This window comes from Chroicocephalus ridibundus, chromosome 1 (assembly GCF_963924245.1).
Source record: "Chroicocephalus ridibundus chromosome 1, bChrRid1.1, whole genome shotgun sequence".
In the NCBI taxonomy this organism is placed as follows: Eukaryota; Metazoa; Chordata; class Aves; order Charadriiformes; family Laridae; genus Chroicocephalus; species Chroicocephalus ridibundus.
This window is the reverse complement of record NC_086284.1, coordinates 40021778-40047271: the sequence shown is the minus strand read 5'-3', so window position 1 is coordinate 40047271 and position 25494 is coordinate 40021778.

Sequence of the window (25494 nt, the reverse complement as noted above, 5' to 3'; positions counted from 1 at the left end):
AGTATTGTGAAATTGGAGAAATAATGCATCAGCTAAAATCTGGAAGCTTACAATTTGCTCTTCTTCACCCCATTGAGCTTTGCATAGTAAGTAATGGAAAATGCCTTTTCATTAGTGCAGTTGATAAAGTTAAAACTTTTCTTGATTAATATTCTCTTGCAGAAATCAGGTACAGCTATGGATTTATGCTATGGATGTGTCTTGATGCTTGTAATTTCTTTTGTACTAAAGATACAGCTGATAAGGATTTTATTTAATAAGGATAATTGTTATTGAAAGGTTTGGATGTTTAATATTCCTTAGGTATCTCTACTGACAAATCTAAAAAATGTGAGGATCTCTGATACTTGACGATGACCTTCAGTGATATTACAGGGATTTATGCAAGTCTTATTCAGGTAAATGGTGCAAGGAATATGGTATTTCATTGTTCTCGCGTTGATACAGCGTATAAAGATAAGACCTACAGATGGTGGGTACTGTGGACAACTTTATGAATCTGAGTTTTCTTTTCGACTCTGCTAATGATTAACACAGTTAGTAGAGAGCACCCTTTAAAATTCATATAAATCTTACTTCAAAGAATGTTGGAAGCATTTCAATATTCTGATTGTATCCCAAATCATTTTGGACAGTCAGTTAACCGTCCCACAAGTTAAAATTATTGTAAATGATAACAGTAACAAGCACTGCACATGCATCAACTGCAGGATATATTGACTATATCTATACAAATTAAACACGCCTGGGAATTTTCCTGGGCACTGAGATCAGTTGTTAAGAAATGGCACCTTCCAACGCTAGTCTTAGCTTCTGGAACTGGGAGTGCATGCAGTCTGTCTGCCGGGAACAGTCCCCAGAATACATTAACCCTCAATTCATGTCCAGGAATGGTTTGGGAGAGTGCTAGTGGGACCCCAGTCTAGAATTGTGCCAGGGTCTAATAAAAAAAATGATGGTATAAATTATAGTCTCCCAGTACCAGGAGATGTTCTTCAGGACTGTCTCATATTTTTCTAACATGTGGCCTTTCTATCCCAGTTACTCTTGGACAATCATCGTCATGTCCCCCCGCCGCAGCGGGACTTCTAGGATTATTAGTGAGAGAAGAATACATGCAAGGTATTCTGAAAAGAAAAAGAGAACATGCATGATTCATGAAATTCAAGAACTCATGAGAGAATAGAGTGATATAAAGGATTAAAAGGTCAGTCAGAGAATATGTAGCTGGACCTACACAACAAGTGTATAAATATTTGTATATGCTAACACACCATTTCTGACTACTAACAGAAGAGAGTTCTGATGATGCAAGAGAAGACCCTCAGCTAGGAAACTTCCTGGTCTTCATGCATTTCAGTAGCTTCATTTGCTTCAGAGTGCAGGACCTGAAGAGCAGCTCTACTCTCTGTTGGTAATTAACTCCTCCACTGCTGAGGACAAATTATTCACAATTACATGGAACATTTAAAAAATGTGAAGACATTTTTATGCTCACAGAAGCCCTATGTCTACAAGTGAGTTTAGATACTACACAACAAGCCAGTTGAGTTATGTGTACTGGCATCCTCAAATAAGGCAGGAAGAAGAGCACACTCCTTGTGCATGAAGAACCATAACTGTCAGAGTTAATGGAAGACACGGATTTTCTCTGAACATATTACTTTGCTATTTTCTCAAAAGGGCATCAGAGATCCACTAGACATGGTGGCCCAGCTACTGTAAGGTCTTGAAACACCATTGAAATCAATGGGAGATTTAAAGTCTAAAGAACTTGTTGAAGATTTGTGTGCTGCGATCTATTTCCATGAAACTTTTGCAGCAAGTGTAAGACATTCACAGCAATTTCAGGGCTGGCACTTTGCAGCTATACATATTCATTATTTTAGAATGTTTGTTTCCCCCCTGTTGTCTTTCTCACGTGTATCTGAACTCTTAGGTACTCTTTTGTATTCAAGAACTTTAATTCTCTTTTAATTCCACAGTGGTCATATCCTCCACTAAGTTTATGTTTATATTTTTCTCTCCAGGTGTCATTTCATCAGTGAGTAAAATTTGGTTGATGCTAGCAGTGAAATGCGTTAGCTGACTCAGGGACAAATTTCTATTTTTCCAGTGATTTTTTTCCCTAAAATAATTTCTTTTTAATATTTAAGACAGAAGAATCCACTGTGGGCTGATCAGAACTTTGATCTTGATCTCATCCCTGATCACTTTGGCATTGATTTAACATTATTCTTGCCTTACCAGACAGACTAGGATACAAACTGTCGTGTGCATTCATCTTTGTTAAAAGATGAATGAATAAGACAGGCTTTAAAAGCTTTTTAAAGAGCAAGGTGCTGGAACTGCATTCTCAATCTGCATTCTTTCCTGCGGTTTTATGGGATGTACTGAAAATGTGCTTTTTAGAGGTCAGAGTATTTTTTTCCAGGTGTAAAAAAAGGATGTAAGCCATAAATTAAAAGGCCTATAGGATAAGTTCAAGAACTAGTCCGTTCCAGCTACAGACACCCTATTCCATTGAAAATTATGACTCATCAAAAGCAAGAATCATATCTCATTTCTAGAACTCCAGCTAGCTTAACTCTTATCCATTTGTGGATTGGGCTTTGCCATTTATAATAAAATTAAATAAAAATAACCCTTCTTTGTTCTGCTAACTCAGGAAAGAGAGGTACAACCTGCTGGAATAAAAAACACTTAGAGGAGGTCTTACCTGATTGTCAGTATCTACAGGGGCTTTGTGATATACCTTCATCTTTTATTCTCCTCTAAATTAGCAGGCAACGGATAGATATATGACATTTTCTAACTATCTGCACAATGTCATCTTTTTGTGACAAAAAAAGAAGAAATTAATGAATTCCTTGCAAGTACATTAAAAATACACAGTAACAGGAAAGAATACTCAGCATGGTCAAGCAAGCATGTCCAGCAAGATGGGGAAAAAGTGCTCATTGAAATACTAGATCTGAAAATTGACTGGCTTTCCTGGGGGAACTACCTCTTTGCCAGTATTCCAGTTCTCAGGTGAAGAAAAGAGATTCAAAGATATGTGCTTCACACTCCATCTTCTTTATAAGTGCCAGTCTGAGTATATTTTTATAAACTTATGACAAAGGATCCTCAGCTTTTGTTGTTAAAATTAAATTAACAGAAGCAGACAGGTTAGGTTTAAAATTACTTCTTTGTGGACGTTAAGTAATGGTAGAGAAACAGTGAGATTATGCTAAATAACATTGCCTTGAGCCTGTCACTACCTTTTTCCTCTGCTACACAAGCTGTTTTTCCAGCAGACGGTCTTGTGCAATATATATAGAATGGGGATTTGAGTTACAGTGTAATGTAGGATTACATTTGGCACCTGGATTAGGGCCCTTACTTCCAATTCTCCTCTGGTTTGCAGTAAAAAACTAATAAGTATGTGTCAGATCCTTTTCTCTTTTACAGAGGTTTGTGACAGGGATAAACCATATTCTCCTGTTATTCTTGTTAGCTGAAGGCTCAGTGATCAGGTGCTGTACCGTTCCCCTCATTTATTCAGCACTGTATTACTTTCAGTTGTGTCTTGATTGATTTGAAGTTACTTTAACATTTGTAGTCCACAGAGAAGATTAGAACATTTCCAACTATCTTTTGAAGAATCTCTCTTAGGATTTCGAGTATGACAGGGCAGTCATGGCATTCTAGATCTGGAAGAAAAGTCAGTGACTGATTCATTAAATGTGACTTAGGCAGGAAGTAGATACCAGAAACCAGGACCTGGAAAGCCATGGTCAGCAGTTGCCTGAGTCTTGTGACATTTAACTTTATTTATACAAAGTTTTATTACCTATGACACTGAGCAGACACTGAGTCCATGCATTTGCGTGTGCCTCAGAGCACCTCGACCTGGCTGATCAGCACAGTACCACCTGAATGGGATTTAGAAAATTAACAGAATCATAGAATCATAGAATCTTCATGGTTGGAAAGGACCTTTGAGATCATCGAGTCCAACCATACACACACACACACATACAAAAACAAAAACAAACAAACAAAAAAACAAAACCAAAAAAAAACCCCAAACCAAACAACCTACAATCTCTGCCCTTCAGAGCATGCCCTGAAGTGCCAAATCTAGACGTTTCTTAAATACCTCTAGGGATGGTGACTCAACCACCTCCCTGGGCAGGCTGTTCCAGTGCCTGACCACTCTTTCGGTAAAGTAATTCTTCCTCATATCTAATCTAAACCTCCCCTGCTGCAACAGAGTTTGGTTTCAATTAGCTTTAGTCATCTATAGTGCAGAGTCAACTTCTGAACTAACTATGATGAATTCTCTTCATAATCAGTAGAATAACATAGGCGATTCTCCTCATATTCTTCCTTCTACCATCCTGAGGGATTAAATACAGGGTGCATTCTCAGAGCATGCATAGTAGACTGAAAAGACTGGCCACTGCATAAATGCAGCTAAGGCTGCCACTTTCTTTAGAGGAAAGGTCTAGTTAGTGTCTTTGTGTCACATTACATTAACAGCCTAGTAGCCATGGTAACCAACAGTGGACAAGCAGTTGGTTGAGATGGCTCCAGTGATGCCGTCCTCCTAATGTACTTCCTTGCAAGATCACTAAGCGGGGAAGAAATGGAGATAGAAGACAACAGGACTGTCTCATACCAGTGAAAGGGAAGGATATTTGCAGTGCTTTTGTAATAAAAGATCGCTCTTTCCCTCTGCTGACATGTGATGTATGATGCACTCAGCGGTGAATGACTTAAGGTTTTCATGGCTGATGCATTTAATTTGAGATCCATCATTAATTATTTTAAGGAATAAGCTTGCCAGTTCATCAATTCCAGGTATGCTTACTTTCCTGAAACAATTGTTTTGCACTACTGAAAACTGTAATCGCTCTATTCCTATTATTTCTATTAAGTTTATAAAGGTGTTTCAAATTACTGATGGCATACGGTGAATCACATTTGCTCTTTGTTGTATAATGAAAAATAATTGTTTCCTACAAGAAGCTAAAGCAGGTGATAATTTTTGAGTGAAAATGTGAATAATTGAGGTTTGAATGACATGATGTTACTGCTTTGGGCTGTCCCACTTGCAGTTAGGAAAGAATTGGTGAACTAGTTTAACCTCATGGTTTATGGTATGTATCATCACACATCTCTTTGTTTGCTCTTCTGCTACCATACATCAGTGGAACATTGCTCTGCTCTTTTTCTGAGTAATTACATACTGAAAGTAGGATATCATATAATAGCTACTATCATGATGCCAGTACAGACTCCTGAAGTCTTTTTTGTTATCTTGTTATTTATAGAGAAGTTAGTTATTTTGACAAAGAAGTAAATCCCTTAAATGGTATTATCCTTTCCATAGCCAGTTATTAAATCAATAGATTTTCAGAGACAATGGAGGATTGTTAATCTATGGTTCTACTTGAAGAAAGCCCATGCAAAATAAACCAAGTAGCATCAGAGATGTTTCAGGAAAAAAAAAGAAAAAAAAAGAAAAAAAAAAGGACAAATCCTTACATCCATTGGTTTTGATTTCCTGATTTTGTTGTTGTTAGCGGTGTGATTCTACAAGTAGTAGAAGGTTGGAATGTCATACCCAGCACTATGAGGTACCTACACGTAGGTCAGCATCAATGGGTATAAACTGGTGTCATTCTTTACATCTAGTGGCCTGCAAAGTGACATCCCCTGCTTTATTTCCTGTCTTTGATTTCTTTGTTGCTGGTAATGTTTTCTGCTTTTTCAAATCCTAAATCTGGGTTTGGCTAAAGCTTCTGCATGCCAGCTGTGGTGGCAGGTAGATAGATGTCACAAGCTGTTACTCATTCTCCCCAGCAATGCCTCTGCTACAGAAATAATCCAAGTGGGACTGATCTCACTTAATTTTATATACCTACATCACAGACATCTATCTTTAAGCTCATCACTACTCCTAGGACACATTACTGCTTGACTGACTTTAGATGTCTTCCTTTCAGTGGGATGAGTTGTACATTCAAAGTGCTTATTTCTATCTGTAGACTATGTGGGTTTAGGAGCTTCAATGAGGACTTTTGCTTAGTAGAAATTTACTTTTAGACTGATGAAGCTGCCTTGGTGAATCATATCTTAGACCATTCTGGGCTGCATGAGAGTCTTACAGGGGACTGTTGCCAGGAACTGCTAGCCCAGTTGGCTAGCATAGACTACCTAGATGGCGTTAACAGGAAGGAGAAGTGAATGCTGCATTAAGCCTACTCCAGAAATTATCTAAACAGTGGAAGAAAGCAGAAAAAAAAGATAAAAATCAGCTTGTTGTTTCTGCCACCAAGACCACTTTTCCAGTTGGGGGACATATATACAAGTACATTAATCCATTCCAGGAAAATATTTCTGAGTATAGAAACGACTGTCTGTACTGCTGAATTATTGAAGAGGTCTCGGTACAGTTTTGGCCTGTGCTGACAGTTTTTAGATAGGGGGAGTCATGAGCCAGGGACCCAAACTCCAATATGCGGTTTGGATATGGATACCCTGTTTTGGGGAATTGGCAAGTTTAATGATGTGCTTGTGGACCACTTCATGCCAGTTGCCCTCAATGCCAGAGAATATTCCAGATCATGTTTAATTTACTAGTATAGATATTGCCAGAGTAGATGCATGTATCAGTTCCTGATAAAGTTAGATTGACTGCATTTTCTGAAGCTTTCCATAAAGTTAACTCCAACTTTTCTGTACTGTAGAAGCATTCTGCAATCACTGGCATTAGAAAGATAACATATTTGATTATTCTTCTCATTTCTGTGTCCTTTGGCTGTTACCCAAACTGCCAGTAGCTAGTTTTTTCCTGTGCGACAAGTGCATCTCAAGATGAACGCTGATTAGAAATAGTGTCCACTGATAGGAAAGACTGTATGAACAGAAAGCAGTCACGTTGCTCTGGCCACACTGAGTTTCTCATGTGTTAAAGCATAAGATACTGTTTCTACTACTCCCCATCATTCTTTGGCGCAGGTTGGTTTCTGAGCCCCTCCTGCTTAACCCTTAGAGTCTCCCTTCATCAAAAAGGGAAATATAGTCCTTTGCAACCACAAATCTGTCAAAATTCCTTACTACTGTACCTACAAAACTGTAACCTCTGGGAGATTATTTCAACAAAAATTTAAAAAGAATTTTCATAGCAGTTAGCAATATCCAATCAGAAATAAGATTTGATGTAATACTGCATATTTACATAACATAAAAATCTCTCAGGTAAAACTCATTTGTGAGAGATGGAGCATCTATGAGCAATTATCGGTGACCCATTCTTGAATACACCAATCAAATTAGCATTTCTCAGGACAAAAAAAGTACATTTTTTTAACAATAAAAAAAAAAAGGAAGTATTCTCAGAATAGAAAGCCATAATGAGTGTCAGTAGTTCTCCCAGTGGGAGTTATTCATGATTATGTCAACCTTTTTCAGACAAATTCGAATTCTGAGAAAGAACAAGAACCAAAGAACTAGGAGCAGAATTTTTCCAGTCCATTTCTTAAAAATAAATGTATTTGTCTGACAAGTGAGGTAAGGATTCAGAATCTGACCTAGGAGTGGTAGACAGCTCTTTCTAATGTCTAATTATAAGCAATGACATATCTGCCAGGACAAAACCCCAAAGGAGGCGGCTGAAGCATTTAACATTCAGTATTGAAAATGAAGAATCGGTTATCTGTCTGAAATGAATTGTTTTTATTCTGCTTAAGAATTTAGCCACATGAATTAGATTCTTGTAGGTTTTTTTATTCTTTCCTTGTTTGTCTTCACCCAGCTAAATGGCACAATAAGGAGAACAGAACTTCAGCCTTGTTGTGAGTTCCCTTGTAATTCATAAGCCTCCTTATAATTAGGGAATTTTTTTAGAGATTTCATACTCCCAGAATGAATGCTAGAAATCCCAACACTGGCTACAGTTGTGCCATCTACATTAAATGCACATAGGTTAAAATACAGACCCAATCCAGGGAGCAAGGATTAGAACCTGTGACTCTCCTCCCAGCTTAGAGCACTAATAATAGGCTGAAGTGTATTACTCCCCCTTTATAGTTCAATGAACCATGATTTTTATTATTTTTTCAAAGATGAACTGCTTCGATAATCAGAGCATAAAATTCATTTCCCCACTCCAAGCAGTCTGTGAACTTGTGGAAAGGCAAAAGATACCAGTACGTACTCTATCATGCCAAAAAGGGCACATAACCAGTCTCACATTTTTTAACTTGTTTTGTGTAAAGGCAGAAGTTACCATGACTGCCTTTTCTGTCCACCCTTTGCTTGCCTTTTGCTTCTACCTGTCTACTTGGTTTTGAATAGAATGACCAAAGCAAGTATTCCAAAATGCAAACTATGAGCAGACAGGGGTCTTCTCCAGACTCTCTATTAGTTACTGAGACGCAGGGAATGGATTTGATTTGAATTTTCAGTTCTCACGTCATTCAAAACCAGTGAATTTTCTAACTCTGTGTTACAGGTCATGGGTTTTGGGTGTCCCAGCATGAGGTATCAAATTCTTCCTTTGCGTTTTACAAGAAAGTAAGGTGTGATGACGTTCATTACATTATTGCCTGCCTCCTTTGCTTTGCATCACTATTAACCATTTTTCTCTAACAAGTATAATCGTAGAGGTAATAGACTCAGAGTACTGATGTTTAAGTGGAATTCCATGCTTGCTATTTTAAAGCTAAAATAATTTGGGCCTGATTTTGATTTTCTTGATTTAATTTCAATTTAATTTATTTTTTCATTGTCTGAAACTGTAAGAATGTAGAGGTTTGTAACATTAATCATAACAATTTTGATCCTTTTTTTTTTGTTAACAAAAAAATTGAATGCTGTGAGCTAGAATCCCTCCTTCCTGCTGTTTCTGTAGACATGGGGGAGATTTTACTTAGAAGGGAACCAGTGTAACAGTTATGAGCTGTTGGAGTCACTGCTGAGATGGCAAAGATAATAAGATTACAGGATGTGATCACTAGTGTGACAGCAACTCATACAGACAAGATCAGCCTTTTTGCAGCCTAGCTCTCACCCATGCTGCCAGTAGGGGTAACTGTGGCAATGCAGAGCTCAGCAAAGGAAGGCAGAACACAGATGGTACACGGGAGAAGTAGTTGGGTGTCCCTTGAAATGCATGGCCACAGCTAAACATTAATACTGAAGGTAGTAAGTGTAAACGCAGATTAGATACATCTATATAATGCACACATTTGTGCTTAAATTGTAGACAGTTTCTATTCAGAATATGAGTACTTATCACAGTATGTTCACACATCACTATAATATGACTGACTAACTCTGTCTTTATTTTTTCTCACTTTACGTCACCTTAATTGCCCTGAGCTTGGTCCCCAATCTTAAAGAAATAAAATAACATAGTGACATTGATTAGGATCATTCAAGAGGAAGAGGGAAGAAAGGTGTATCTATCACCAACTTGAAGCACCAGGAAGACTGTGGTAAGTACTCCTTCTTACCTCTCTGCTTCTCTGCCTCTGGAATAGTACTTTTCTGTCCCTCACAGAGATGTGGTGCGTTATAGTTTGGTAATGCCTTTAGTGCTAAGTAGAGAGGTCCTCAGGAGACAAAGGAAAAGTCATACAAACAGACAGGAAGGAAAGACAGGTGCCATGCCCCTTAATGTGAATTTTGATTGTCAAAGGCTCTAGATAAAACACTTATATTTTGTTCTGTCTTAAAAATTTTAATAATTTTTTCCACATGTACTCTTGATTATTGTATCAGTACCCCTAAATCTGATCTCATTGTTTGATTTTCAGTTTGCAAAAAGTTTAGCACTATACGAATTGTATTAAGTCTCTCTCTCTTTCTCTCTTCTCTTGCTCTTTACTGAGGTCTCAGCTTTTTTAATATCACTTTTCCAGAGCTTGGTAAGCTTACGCATTTCTAGGTAAGATTACCCACTTCTGTTTATGGAGTCTGAAGAGAGAGTCCAAGGGAGTAAGCACCTCGTTAGATGAATTTACTTAACACACGTTTAATACATTTTTATGGTCTGAGAGCAAAGAATTTCCTTCCTCTCAGCTTGATATAGCCTTTCTTTTTCCCTGTGTGGGCAGAACCCAACAGCTCTGAATCGATTAAAAAAAAAACAACTGAGCAAAGGTTCCAGGTAGTCAGTACCCTGTCAGTTTGACTAAACCCTTCACCTTTCTTCTGCCCCATCTCTCAGTAGAATTGAACAGATTGATAACTCTCAGATAGAAGACGAGAAAGGAGTTGGAAAGCTCCTTTACAAAGAAAATGTTGGAAAGTACACTCTAAGAACTGTTCAAATATCTGATAGTACTGAGAATGGACAATGAAAGGTACAAAGAATGCCAGCTAGGCAGAGAAGAAATCATGATATAATATGAAAAAATAAAGTATAGCAAATTTTATACTACTGACACAGAGAGGGAAAAAGAACATGTATAAGAAGGAATAAAAAGGAAAGCAAAACACTGTGAGTCAGCAACGACTCAGTGTGAAAGAAACTGTTCATCTGGAGATTCATAAGGTCTCTGAAAGGCAGAAACATCATAGGTTGTGGACACTGAACAAATTATGTGAATGGAGGAGTGCAAAGAACTCTTGTCTGCAATGAGTTGAAGCAATGGACACAATAAGACAAACAAGTCTCACTTATATACTATCACAACAGTGCATGGGATTTCAGAGCCTTGGAGAAGACTGCCCACAGGTGAAAGTGGTTATAGCAGAAGGAGGCATGAGTTGATTGACTTCATACATTTTTTTGATAGTTTACGTATAATTAAAACAGTGAGTTTATTCATTATTCTAACTTCTGAGCTGGGACAGTTCTTAGAAGGCAAAACGTGGATTTAAAGACCAGTGGCTGGCATATAAGATGAAGCTAAAGCAGCGTAGGTAGGGTACAGCTCAAAACACGTTGGTTACTGATCTCTGCTAATCCATTTTAGCATCTCAGCTGAAGTACTTTAGAGAGGTTGGTTTAATCCTTCTCAGGCTTCTTTCCAACACAGTATCTGATCTCCTTTTTCAAGGTTATGTTTTCATCTCCAAGTTCCTCTGTGAACTGGACAGAGAGCTTTAAAGTCTCTGGATTCTCATGTTCAAGTCTGAGCATCCAATCATGTTTATAGTATCCCCTAAGATAAATAATTTTTGTGTGTATATATGTACAAACACCATTTCATGGTCTTATAATGGGCTGGATCAATACTTAACATGTTATCTTGGATAGCATAGTTAAGACATTTACTATTTTGTTAAGGTATTGTCTAACACAAGCATTCCATAAATGCTATATATACTTTTATTTTTCTTGGATGAAATCTTTAGCATGCTTTCTTAGATTTGTGAGATAGAGAAGAATGAGAAGAATCGTTATTTTTTTTACCGTATTTCCTGATTGAATCCTGTGGGATCCAGCACCTTACATGGGTGAGGGGAGAGGAATGAAGAGATAGGACAAGGAGATCATATCATAGAAACATAGAATGGTTTGGGTTGGGAGGGACTTTAAAGATCATCTAGTTCCAACCACCCTGAAGGTGAAGGGACACCTCCCACTAGATCAGGTTACTCAAAGCCCCGTCCAGCCTGCTCTTGGACACTTCCAGGGATGGGGCATCCACGACTTCTGTGGGAAACCTGTTCCAGTGTCTCACCACCCTCACAGTAAAGAACTTCTTCCTAATATCTAATCTAAATTTACCCTCTTTCAGTTTAAAACCATTATCCCTCATTCTATCACTACACTCCCTCATAAAGAGTCCCTCCTCATCTCTCCTGTAGGCCTTCTCCAGGTACTGGAAGGCCACTATAAGGTCTCCTTGGAGCCTCCTCTTTTCCAGGCTGAACAACCCCAACTCTCTCAGCCTGTCTTCATAGAAGATGTGCTCCAGCCCTCTGATCATCTATGTGGCCCTCCTCTGGACCAGTTCCAGCAGGTCCATGCCCTTCTTATGTTGAAGGCCCCAGAGCTGGACACAATACTCCAGGCGAGGTCTCACGAGAGTGGAGTAGAAGGGGAGAATGACCTCCCTTGACCTGCTGGCCTCGCTTCTTTTGATGCATCCCAGGATGCAGTTGGCTTTCTGGGCTGCGAGTGCACACTGCTGGGTCTTGTTGAGTTTCTCATCCATGAAGACCCCCCAAGTCCTTCTTCTCAGGGCTGCTCTCAATTCATTCTGTGCCCAGCCTGTATTTGTGCCTGGGTTTGCTGTGACCCATGTGCAGGACTTTGTACTTGACCTTGCTGAACTTCATGAGGTTCGCACAGTCCCACTTCTCAAGCCCGTCCAGGTGCTTCTGGATGGCATCCCTTCCCTCCAGTGTGTCGACCTCACCACACAGCTTGGTGTTGTCAGCAAACTTGCTGAAGGTGCACTCAATCCCACTGTCCATGTCACCAACAAAAATGTTAAACAACACTGGTCCCAGTACTGACCCCCAAGGAGCTCCACTTGTCACTGGTTTCTACTTGGACATCAAGCCATTGACCACAATGCTTTGACTGTGGCCATCCAGCCAGTTCTTTATCCACTGAGTGGTCCATCCATCAAACCCATGCCTTTCCAATTTAGAGACCAGGATGTTGTGTGGGACAGTGTCGAACGCTTTGCATAAGTCCAGGTAAATGTTGTCTATTGTTCTCCCCATATCTACCAATGCTGTAACCCCGTTGTAGAAGGCCACCAAATTTGTCAGGCATGACTTGCCCTTGGTGAAGCCATATTGTCTGTCACCATTCACCTCCTTGTTTTCCATGTGCCTTAGCATAGTTTCCAGGAGGATCTGCTTCATGATCTTGCTGGGCACAGAGGTGAGACCGACCAGCATGTAGTTTCCCAGGTCTTCCTTCTTTCCCTTTTTGAAAATGGGGGTTATGTTTCCTCTTTTACAGTCAGTGGGATCTTCACCGGCCTGCCACGACTTTTCAAATATAATGGAAAGTGGTTATATTCTGTCCTAATAACTTATGAGCCTCTTGGCCTGTTTTAAGCAGATTTTACCAAAACCAAGGAGGTTTTCTCACAAAGCAGCTGGGTTGAGGCAAGAATGTCTACTTAGGCAGTCCCTGAGGGAATCTATACAAGAGTACACCTTTAGCATAAAGGAGAGAGGCACTGTAACTGTCCTAATCTGTGGGAAAATAGTTAACCAAAGATTATGCATTGATAAGTATCAGAAATTCCACTCTTTCTTTGATCAAAGTTTCTTTCCTGCAGAAGTCTAGTAAGTCTAACAAAGATCAGGTTTAGGCCCTATAGACGTAGTAGAAATTAAAAATTCAAAGAAAATTGAGACACAAATTCATTAACGGCAAGTATTCATTAGTTCTTCTGTTTATGAAGTTACTTGTTGTCTCAATGAAGCAATTGGTGATGGGCTAGATCACATTATCACATTCTGCTCTATATTAGGAAAGCTGTGAGAAGTTCAATTCTCAGAAGACTGCTAATGGGTCATAATCTTCCTGACAGTATTTTAAAAATATCCAACACTGATCTGCCTCTCTGCTTACTGAAAAAAATTAATAACACTTCCATGAACTTGTTCATTCTCATTGCTTATCACTTATCAATTCATGCTAGGACTGTAGTTTGAATTTCGACTAGTAGTGGATTAAACTAATTCCCATCTGACACAAAATTTTTTGCTTGCTTTGATAGACTAAGCCTTCTTTTCAGAAAAAGGGAGCATGAATCCCACTGCCATGGGATCCTTACCTGTTGTGGCAGCAGGAAGTCCAAGACAGGACATGGGCTACAACACAATATTAAAACCATTAGTCTCAAGGGGCGATTCCTGACTTCTACGCCAAATGATGCTCAGTGATGTATCTACTTTGTTCATGTCTCACCTTTCCTTGAGCAGACTGGTGTGCCCTTTCAATAAGCACCTCATTCTTGGCTTCCTTGAACCTAGGATAAAACTTCAACATGTATATGTGTGTGTGTGCATGTATGCGTGGGTGAGTAGGAGGCATAGTGGCTATGCTTCAGCTTGCAGAATATGTTATTTTATGACATGAAAGTGATGCAAGTTATGTATACCTTATGATATGGCACATGAAATATGGGATTATTTGAAGGCATAAGTATTCTGGCATAATGCCAGCGGACTTTTTGGTGGGGAGCAATTCAAAGCATGTTCCATTGTACTTTCTGGAAAATGCTCCTGGAGCAAAACAGTCACGCCAAATCCTGTTCCAAAGACAGTGCTGAATAGAATGGCACTGCTTATGTCACTTAGATCCACAAGGCAAAACAGAGATCCTATCCAGATCCACAACGAAAACCATTACTGGCATGTGCTGTTCCCTTCCCTGTGACCGAACATTGATTGGGAAAGTCCGTATAGCCAGAAGGATGCTTATAGTTAAAGAATAAGAATGACTGAAGGCCACTGTTTGAAATAATGCACTGACCCCGTTTTTCTTGCTAGCATGGATACAAGAAAAAGCCCCATGGTGTTTACAGCTGCTTATTCAGCATTTCAAGTAGGGGAAAATATTTTTTTTTTTTTTTTTAAGGAATAAATATTTAAGAAATCTATGATTTTAGTCAAAATTAATAGGTGCATTCAAAACAGTTAGATGTGTATACTTGCCTTTTCTCCTAGTTGTTTTAAACTGCAGTTCTTGAACATTTATTTTGGGTAACCATTTCAAAAATATAATACTTTCAACTTCCTTCTTGGAAGGAAGAAAATGCCTTTCCATTTAATTTTCCTCATTAAAAATAGTAAGTTTTATTTAGATGTTAAGTAGACTGCCCATACCTAGGTATTTTCATGGAATCATAGAATCTTCATGGTTGGAAAGGACCTTTGAGATCATCGAGTCCAACCAAACAACCTACAATCTCTGCCACTTGAGCATGCCCTGAAGTGCCACATCTAGACGTTTCTTAAACACCTCTAGGGATGGTGACTCAGCCACCTCCCTGGGCAGGCTGTTCCAGTGCCTGACCACTCTTTCAGGAAAATAATTCTTCCTAATATTTAATCTAAACCTCCCCTGCCGCAACTTCAGACCATTTCCTCTGGTCCTGTCATTACTCACTTGGGAGAAGAGGCCAACACCCACCTCTCTCCAACCTCCTTTCAGGTAGCTGTAGAGGGCAATGAGGTCTCCCCTCAGCCTCCTCTTCTCCAAACTAAACATGCCCAGCTCCCTCAGCCTCTCCTCATATGACCTGGTCTCCAGACCCCTCACCAGCCTGGTAGCTCTCCTCTGGACGCGCTCCAGCACTTCAATGTCCCTCTTGTACAGAGCACTCGAGGTGAGGCCTCACCAGTGCCGAGTACAGAGGCACCATCACTTCCTTACTCCTGCTGGCCACACTATTCCTGATACAAGCCAGAATGCTGTTGGCCTTCTTGGCCACCTGGGCACACTGCTGCCAACTCGTGTTAAGCTGGCCGTCCACCAGCACCCCCAGGTCCTTTTCTGCTGGGCAGCTTTCCAGCCACTCTTCCCCAAGCCTGTAGCACTGCTTGTGGTTGTTGTGACCGAAATGCAGGACCCGGCACTTGGCCTTATTAAACCTCACACAGTTGGCCTTGGCCCATCGATCCAGCCTGTCCAGGTCCCTCTGTAGGGCCTTCCTACCCTCAAGCAGATCAACTCTCCCACCTAGTTTGGGGTCGTCTGCAAACTTACTGAGGGTGCACTCAATCCCCTCATCCAGATCATTGATAAAGAGATTAAACAAAACTGGCCCCAAAACTGAGCCCTGAGGGACACCACTGGTGACTGGCTGCCAAGAGGATTTCACCCCATTAATCACAACTCTCTGGGCATGGCCATCCAGACAGTTTTTAACCCAGCGAAGAGTACGCTTGTCTATGCCATGATTTGCCAGCTTCTCCAGGAGAATGCTGTGGGGGACGGTGTCAAAGGCCTTCCCAAAGTCCAGATAGACAACATCCACAGCCTTCCCCGCGTCCAGAAGGTGGGTCACATGGTCATAGAAAGAGATCAGGTTGGTTAAGCAGGACCTCCCTTTCCTAAACCCATGCTGGCTGGCCCTGATCCCTTGGCCGCCCTGCACTTGCTATGAGAACTCACTCAAGATGATCCTCTCCATGATCTTTCCTGGTACCAAGGTCAGGCTGACAGGCCTGGAGTTCCCCAGATCCTCCTTCCGACCCTTCTTGTAGATGGGTGTCACATTAGCCACCCTCCAGTTATCTGGTACCTACCCTGTTGAGCAGGATTGTTGATAAATGATGGAGAGAGGCTTGGTGAGCTCTCCCGCCAGCTCCCTGAGTACTCTTGGGTGAATCCCATCTGGACCCATAGACTTTATGTGCATCTAGGTGCAGAAGCAGATCATTGACTACTTCCTCCTGGATTATGGGTGGGTTGTTCTGCTCTCCATCCTTATCTTCCAGCTCAGGAGGCTGAACACCCTGGGGATGCTGGTCTGAGTATTGAAGAAGGAGGCAAAATAGGCATTAAGTATCTCAGCCTTCTCCTCATCATTGGTTGCAACTTTCCCCCCAGCATCCAGTAAGGGATGGAGATTCTCCCTGGCTTTCTTTTTGTTGATGTATTTATAAAAGCTTTTTTTGTTGCCCTTAATATTAGTGGCCAAGCTGAGCTCCATCTGGGTTTTGCCTTCCTAATTTTCTCTCTGTATAACCTAACGAGATCTCTGTACTCCTCCTGAGTTGCCTGTCCCTTCTTCCAAAGGTGGTAAATTTTTGTGGGATAAAAAGTATAAAACAATATAAAAATGCAATAATTGCCACATTATTACCCATAATCACTTCAAAGGCCAAGAGTAGGATGCAGAGAATAGATACAAGATTATGGTTTAAAACCCCTTTAAATTCAGGTTAATTAAAAAAAAAATGGAATGACAAAAAAGGATGGAGAGGAAGGTCTCTCAAACATAATTCCTTGCAAAGAAAGATACACTTATTTTTTGTTTCTGGATATACTTATATGTCTCCTATTAAGAGAATAAAAGCCACTTTGCTCGTGGTTGTTTCCAGCAGATTCGTGTATATCCAAGTACTTAAGGAGTTAATTTGCTCTTTCATCACATCAACTTGTTGCTTCTGTGTTTACTGTTTGAACAGCAAAATTCCCAGTCTCTGATGAGACTCAGGGCTTAGTTGTGCTAGATGCTCTCTGAACACAGAGCAGTGGCTTTAGTCCCACTGGTACAGGATATGTCAGGAATTAATGCTGCCTGGAATAAGAGCTGTTAGTTTCATATGTCAGGACAGTTGTTCTAAAAAAAAAAAGTATATCAGAAAGGGGATGCTATGGGACAATCCCAACTCTTATGTCAAATCATAGCCTCGTTCAAAACACACAACCAATACATTGCCTCAGGTAAAATATCCAGCTGAGTGGTATCTAATAAATCTTTAGATTCAGTTTATTATTTTTCTCCCCGAAGTTACTGTTAGTACTTGAGCGAGAAGAAAAAAAAAAAAGGGGAGGAAGAAAAAAATGCCTGTATTTTTAAGCCTTGTTGGTAGCCTGCTGATTTTCCATACTGTGCTGTGCTCCCCTGCTTATCTTCTATTCTACTTCAGCAGTTTTAACAGGTGTATGTGGATCATTGGGTTGGCTGCTTTCCATGTGTTCTGGTCATGCTTAAGAAGATGCTCTGCTATCTTCAACATTTTGTTTTCTACTGGAGAAATAGGATTGTATTTTCCATTAAAAAGAAACTTTGGCCTTAGAAAGATTCACCTAGAAAGCAACATCAAAAGAACTCTAGTGCCTGGCCTTCAGTTACCAAAGAATGGAAATTCACAGTTAAAGATAAAACCTGTGAAACCCGAGTTCAGCAGTGCTCTCTGTGGGTAGTCTTAAGGCAATGACAAAGCGTAAGTAGGCAGCAGGACTTTGATTTTTAGCTGTGCTGTCTAGTTTGTTTCAGTCAGCAAAGTAATATTCTTTTCATTAAATATTTAATTTGAATTTTCCATGTTTAACTGCAATTTTTTTTTAACTTGATAAAAAAATCTTGTGTGCTTCAGGCCATTAAGATTGCACTATCATTTTGTGCTAAATCTGCCTATTCTCTCATTCTTTTTCTGTCTTTCTCTTTTTCTGTTTCTCTTTCTTTCTTCCTTTTTTTGCCTCTTTTTTCCTTTCCCTTCCTTCTTTCCTTTATTTCATCCTTCCCTCTCTCTTTGACTCACCACCTCTCTCTCTTTCCCTTGTTTCTTCTTCTCACTCTCTATTCCTCATTCTCCCCCTCCTCCTTCATTAGCTGCCTACCCGTCTTCCCAGTTCATAGGTCTCTACATGTCCAAAGACTGTATGAAATAAAGTATTAAGAAAGGTGCATATTTTAGGAAGGCTTGTTGCCTTTTCTTTTCCTGTCTATTTTATTTTCTTCTTTCCTGCAGTGAAGTTACCTGACCCCTGGCTCAGACCTTATTGATAAAGACTGTTTGGAGGTAAGAAATGTAAGGACAAAAACCTCAAGAAGACACTTGATGCTGAGTCCCTTGGTGCCAAGAGCTCTTTGCTGCAGAAGAAAAACAGACAAGAAAAAGACTGGAGCCCAACAGGATATTAGGGCTAACCTAATTTACTTATTAGAGCTTGAGTTTCTCTTCTCATCACCTGCTAATTTGTTCTGTCTCCAGCATCATCAGTAATTCACAGAAGGAAGCAGATACAAAGGTGATTTTTATTAGTCATTTGGTGAATCTGTGAATGGCTGTGGCTGTCAAAGGCTCCTTTTCATTCATACTAGCAATAATTTCTTCTGCATTAAGCAGTCCATTTGTATAAGTGGAGGTCATTAAAGCTCCTATGAGAGTCTAGTGGAGTAGATTTGGATGAGTTCCACTTGGATATATTGCTATTCCCCATGTCAGTTGTGGAATATTATTTCTGAAAAATGTTTACAACACTAAAGATAAGGGAAGAAGTATGGTATTTCTTACTTTCTCCAAGGTTTTATGCAACTCTGATAGGATTTGCTTTATACACTGTATTTCATATTCATTAAAAAAAAATTAAAAATGTCCCTATCTTTATCTTCCCAGAATTCTCAGGTGGAATTCAGTGCCATGTTTGTAGGAACTTCCTTAAAATGCTCATCTTGAGGCTGAAAGAAGAAAAAAAAAAGATATTTTAGGTTGTTGTTATGTCTTCCTACTTCAGGGCTGGAAAGACCTCCAATACCGTTTATATATTTTTGAAGGACCTAGCTTATCACAAATTCCTCAGTTTTTGATGGATGATGTCTCAGATTCTGTAACTAGGAAATCCTTCCCAGCTGGGTACTGAGCATTCTCAGTGGTATAAAATATCCTAGATCTCTGTCATGGCATAACTGGTTTGGAGTAACACCACCCACGATAATGTTATTTGGGTGTAAATGACCATAAATTTGACTGAAGATGTAACTGGGAACTAAAAAAAGATTTTTCATGTGTCTGAATGCTTCCCTGGTAATGATGGATGAGAAATCTAAAATAAATACATGTATTCAGATTACTTTAAACAGTGACTTCTGTCTTTAATATCTAATCATACCAATGTACACTTTATTGTCCTGAAAAACTCATGTATGAAAACACTGTTATTCATGTTCATCAAGATAGTGCCTAAAAACAATGTCAGTTCCAAAGAGCTTGCCGTTTAAGTAAATAAGACAGACATGGAATAGGAAATAACAAATACTAATGCAATTGTCTCATACTCCTATAAAACTGTGCTTTATGGCCTTCTGCAGATGACTGCTGCTTATTAAGGTGCTCTATACTTCACAGATAGACTCTAGCATAATACTGAGTCTTGTAATCTCAACGTTTCATTTGTCTTCCTCTGCACCCACTGATGTCTCCTTCCTTTTTCTACATTCTCTTTCTCAAAGAGGAGTAGGGAAAAAACAACACTTTTATCTGTGCTCTTGCCAAATGGAATGACTTAGCAGTCAAAGAGCAATAGACTTTCAATAAGACTTAAGCCTGTAAATGTCTTTTAACAAGTCCTTCTTGGCTGTTCTTCAGTCTCTTGCTGCCTGATAAGTGTGCCCTAATATCTCCTTCAGGGCTGGATCAATCAAATTCAGAAATCTAGGTTTACTGGTGAAATCTGAAGATTTTTTCAAATTATGGAGGAGATGGTTTGCTGTCCAGGAAAGTGATTCTGATAACTTATTTTTAAATGCAAAAACACAGCTCATAAAATTACCTTAAGGAATCACGTAATTACTCAAGTGCCCAAGTTCAATGGTTTCTTCACTTTACAATAAAAATTTCCTTTGTGTTGTGTTGATATTAGTATCTGGGCACAATATATTCTTAAAAATTATTTATTATTAATTAATTAATGTTGTTCAATTAAAATGGTACCTCAATGGTATTTAATTATCACTCTCCCATACAGTTCCCAGACTTTTTTAGGAGTTAGGAGAGGCTGGGTACCTTTCCCAATAGGCATTATGGACTCAAGCATCCTCTTTCAGGCAACTGAAGATTGGACTCAACGTCAGAGAGAGGTTCTGGGCTTGTTTAGTTGGCTAATTCAGGTATGACCCATGTGAAGTAACGTGTGGTTTCCATGCATACACAGAGGTGCATTGTTAGGTGGAATGAGATATTTAGCTTCCTTCTAAGGTCTACTGTTATTCATCTTCTTATTAAAGAAGATGCTTAAACTCGCTTAAGTTCCTGGAGCCAGTCTGACGGACAAAGAACAGGCCTGGCATACAAAGACAGCACAGCAGTCCAGATTTTAAAACAAAGATGACAGTGGAGCAGCTGCTTACTTACGACTAATTTCTGCATAGTAGTGAGTGGCTGGAGCAGTCACCACCAAGCTAGAGACCTGAGTTCTAAGCCTCCTAAAGCTCATATTTCCACTTCACTAAATATTTGCAAGTGTATATAGGGCAAATCTCCGAATGGATCTGCTGAGGATAAGCTATTGTGAATGTAGGAATGATGGTCAGAGTCCAGAAAAAGAACCAAAGTCTGTAGTTTGAAGGAAAGTATAATCCAAATTTAATGAGGAACACCAAATGAGGTGTTTGTATCCTATAAAAGGACAGGTGGTCAAACTTGTCTTCTTCATAAATGATGGTTTCTGGGAATTGTCTTGATTAGCATAACCGTAAGTTGTGCCTTTCTCTTAGTACTGAATACAACAAGACTAAGTACCTAATTCTAACATCTTATGTGATCCTGTGGGGATGAAGCTTCTAGATTTCAGTGCACTATGGTGCTCTGATTCTGGGAAGAATTAAATTGGTCATCTTGTCCAGTCAGCTTCGGATCTCTGTAGAGTCAACAGAGAGAAGTGATTACTTTTAAGGTGATTTTATCTTAACTTGTCTGCATTTGCTCAGAAGATTCACACCTCAGAAATTCTTTATTACTAGTTCTTTTTACTACTTCTAAGGGAAATCTAGCTTAGATTTAACCATTTAATTTTTACATATTTTAAGTAATGTCAAACCCTTACTCTGAATATGACTACAGATGTCTAAAAATGTGACCTTAAAAAGTAAAGAAGAAAATCCATTTCTTGAGCCCTCTGTGGCTATTTTGAAGATACAAGCTATGAACATGTTGGATAACCTGACGCATTCATTTTCTGCAACTACAGGTATTCCTTCAGCCTTCAAAAAAGGTTCATATTCTTTAATTACTCATAATCAAACAACTAAAAAGTGGAAATTCATTTTAGATTAAGTTGCTTAAATTTCAGATCTGAGGTTGTTTTTTTGATCTGAAACTTGATTTTCTAAGACTTTCCTAAGACCTTACATTAGCTTAGTAATAGCTTATTTGTTTGCAAACACCGGTGATTTTATAATTTTCATCATGTTCATTAATAGAGCTTCAGTTTCTTTAAGGCAACCCATGCACTCTAGAACATGTTAAAAAGCAGCAGATAATAATAGTATATTTAATAGCAATTTGCTTCTTGTATTTTCTTTACTACTCATTCAGGGAGAAAACCTTCTAATCTCCCCTTTCTTATTGCCTTGTTTCTTTGGTGGTATTAAAAGCTTCAGATTATGACAACAGAATAACTTCTATGAAAAAAAAAAGGACAGTGACAATTTATTTGCAGAGGAGGCTCTTTAAAATCATCTCAAAATTCAGAGCTTAGAACTGTAAATACGATGCTTCCTTCAAAATATTGTAATGAATATTTAGTATAATAACCAACACAGGACAACATTAACATAAATTAAATGATTAACTGAAATTTCTCATCATTGGTTTTGTCTTCCACTTGTTGAGCAACAGAAAATTGCCTGTAGAAGTATAGAAAAGTGAGAGAAGCACAGCAGGATTCCCAGAGGTGGGAGCTTTTCCTCTCATTACCACTTTGCCCCATTCTTTACAATTACACTTTGTCCAAAGAGTTGGCATGTAAGCCTATCTGTTTTGATAGCCTTATTTCAAACTTGAGTTACTGGTGATGTTACTAGCCAATTCTCTCAAGCCCTATGGAGTGATAAGACTAATAGGAGAGAATGATGAATGAGTGTAAAGGCAAGGCTCTAGACTAATTATAATTTTTAAAAAAAGACTGTGAAAGGAAAGTAGTTCTTTGCCATCAGGGAAGGAAAGAAATATGAACAGCTTTGGATCATGCAGCTCAGATGACTTAAGGCAATTCATAACCAACTACTAAAATAGAATATACTGTCAGCAAACAGAAGTAGTACAAGGTATGGTAACTGAAAACAGGTTTGTCAATGTATCTTCCACAATTTAGTAGGATAATAAAATGAATGTGTTAAACTGTATAGTATTCAGAAATATGGGTACAGCAGAATTGGGAGGATGATACTACTGTAAAGTAAAGCAATGTACGTCTCTCTCAAGTGAAATTGTGTTTACCAGGTTAACTCCCTGCCATTATTGTTTTAAAGATAGATCTGAGAACAAATGTATCTGGGCCTGACATTAAAAGCCATAAAGGAAAGGCCCCACGTGTCTTTGTGTTTTACCTTTATGGAATCACAGCATTTTCACTGCCTAGTGCTCCTTCAGTCGTGTCATAATGGTCAGTCATCAGATGTCCGTGGATCAAGTCATCCCTTCAGAACTAGTTTGTTTTGGTGTAGGCCTTCCATAGCTATCCTTGTTTGTACAGTGAGGGACTTCATAAGTTTGACTGGATCAGTAGTTATTCAGGGGTCCTCCAGAGAATATCCTGATGCTGTTGACCAAAAAGAGGTCTATATTCCAACGCAGTTTTGACTAAAACTCTTAGTGCCAGGAAATATTATAGTCATCTGTCTTCTAAATGCAATGAAGCACAGATCTGGTGTTGAACCTAGTACACAGACATAGAATATGAACAGATGTAAGCTCAAATTCATGACCTCCACAACGACACCCTTTATAAAAGAAGAGGCATTACCTTTTATGGATTGTCTAGAACCAAAAGTAATTTATCCACTTAAAGATGCTTTACGATACTGCTTGGATAAAGCATACTTCCTTTCTCATCCAAACCTGAGTTTGTAGCATTGTTGTGACCTGGTAAAGATTTCCCTTTTTTTTCAGTCTGAAGGTCTGAAGAATACCTAATTTAGGGCTACCAGATTCAAGGCTACGGTACCATTAAGGTACCGTATAAACCATTAAGGTACCTATAAACCATTAAGGATAGAAAAGGGTTGTGTATATGTGGGTTGCACACATACTGGAAAAGCATCCTTCTTGAATACAGTGTCACTGGAGAGTTTAGATATTAATAATGTGATGCAAATGTCAGCAGCTTGGACTGAGGCTGAATTTGATATTGGCACTTTATGGTCTGTGTTCAGAGAAAGGAGACAGTGCTTGATAAGTTGCCATGGTAATAGGTAGTGTGGAAAAGCCTCAGGTAGACAAATGAAAGCAGAGTCAGGACATGATTCACCTGATTCACTATAATAATCTAAAGCTATCCTAGATACATAGGGTACTCCTCCTAACCTCCAGCTGTCGCGTCTGAAAGGCAGAGGATCCCACGTGTTCTGGCTCTCAGCTCCACATTTATACTTCAGATGCATTGGACTATCTCAGATAACATGAAATAACCCATATTTAGGCAAATTAGTCACTCCATCAGACTCCTTCACTACTTCTATGTAGTGTATATAGATCTAGGTATGCCTGTTCCTCTCTTTATAGATCACCTTCTCTGTTCATGGTGTATGCATTCCTGACATGCTGTGCTTCCTCCAGCATCTCCCATCGCTTTTCAGTTGAAAGATTTGCAGCTCTGTGCAGGCCAAGATTCTGAACTGCTTTTCACCCACCATAATCTGCAAAATAACTATGGAAATGACTACCAGTCAATGCTTCAAAGCTATACCTCTATCATCTTTTCAGAAATCAGTCCACCAAATTGGTGCCTTTAGAGGTGAATCTAGAGAATAAGCTAGAACTCCAAGTAAATATGGCATAACCTAATGATTTTGTACAGCTGATGAATTTTAAACACACTTTGTGCGTGCTTTCATGGTGATCTTACTTGGGATTTAAAAGTGTGTAACATCCAGACATTCCTTCCCTCCTTCTTTCAGGTCTTCCTAACACACCTCCTATTCCACCAGCTGTCAGTTAAATTTGTAGGCTGTTTCACTGTTTAAGCACACTAACATGAATCCCGTACATTTCCATGTCTTTAATAGGAGGAAAGTAGGACATAAATATTGCTATATTGCAGAGATCGTAGGGGAGGAAAAAAAAAACAAACTTTTTTAGTGATGAACTAAAAAGCACAAACACTCCAGGATTCTTGACTTCTTCAGCTGAAACCTGTAATTTTAATAAGTTTTGGTGAGGGTTACAGATGGAATTCAGGCTCTGATGTAGTTACTTAACGCATGAGGTCTCAGGGAGCTGCTCTAACTGTTATGATAATATATGAATGACAGGATTCTATCACTGGCAGCTGTTCTACATGGGTCTTGTTACACATGGATGTGGCACTACATCCATGTCTAACAATTTGTCCTGCCAGTCAAAAATCTTGTCAAATATTGATCTGACATCACATTCATGTATAACAAGATTTTTGACTGACAGCTGAGCAACTGCCCAGAACTAAAACAAAACCCTACTGTTTTTAAAAGCTAACACTACCAGCCAGTAATCTGGCTTTTCTGTTGCATTTACCCACATCTACAGTGTCTTGTATCTTTAGTTTTATGTATAATAAAATCTTCACATTGGTAACATTACGAAGATTGGATTTAGCTTCTTAATGAAATTTTAAAGATAAGAGCCGGTGTAGCTATGTTAAGAAGCGCTATAGAAAACCATGCTCGGCAGCTTCAATTTCGGTGCAGACATATGGGATATCAAAACAGCAGGAAGAAAGTGAAAAGACCAAGGGGAGTTAAGGTGATGTGTGTAAGAAAAACACGTTAGACATGAGGTGTTAGAACCTGAGTATTATCATTAAAAATCCCCAGCAAAACCTACCATCGGGATTTTTTGAAGTTTATGGAAACTTGACTAGAA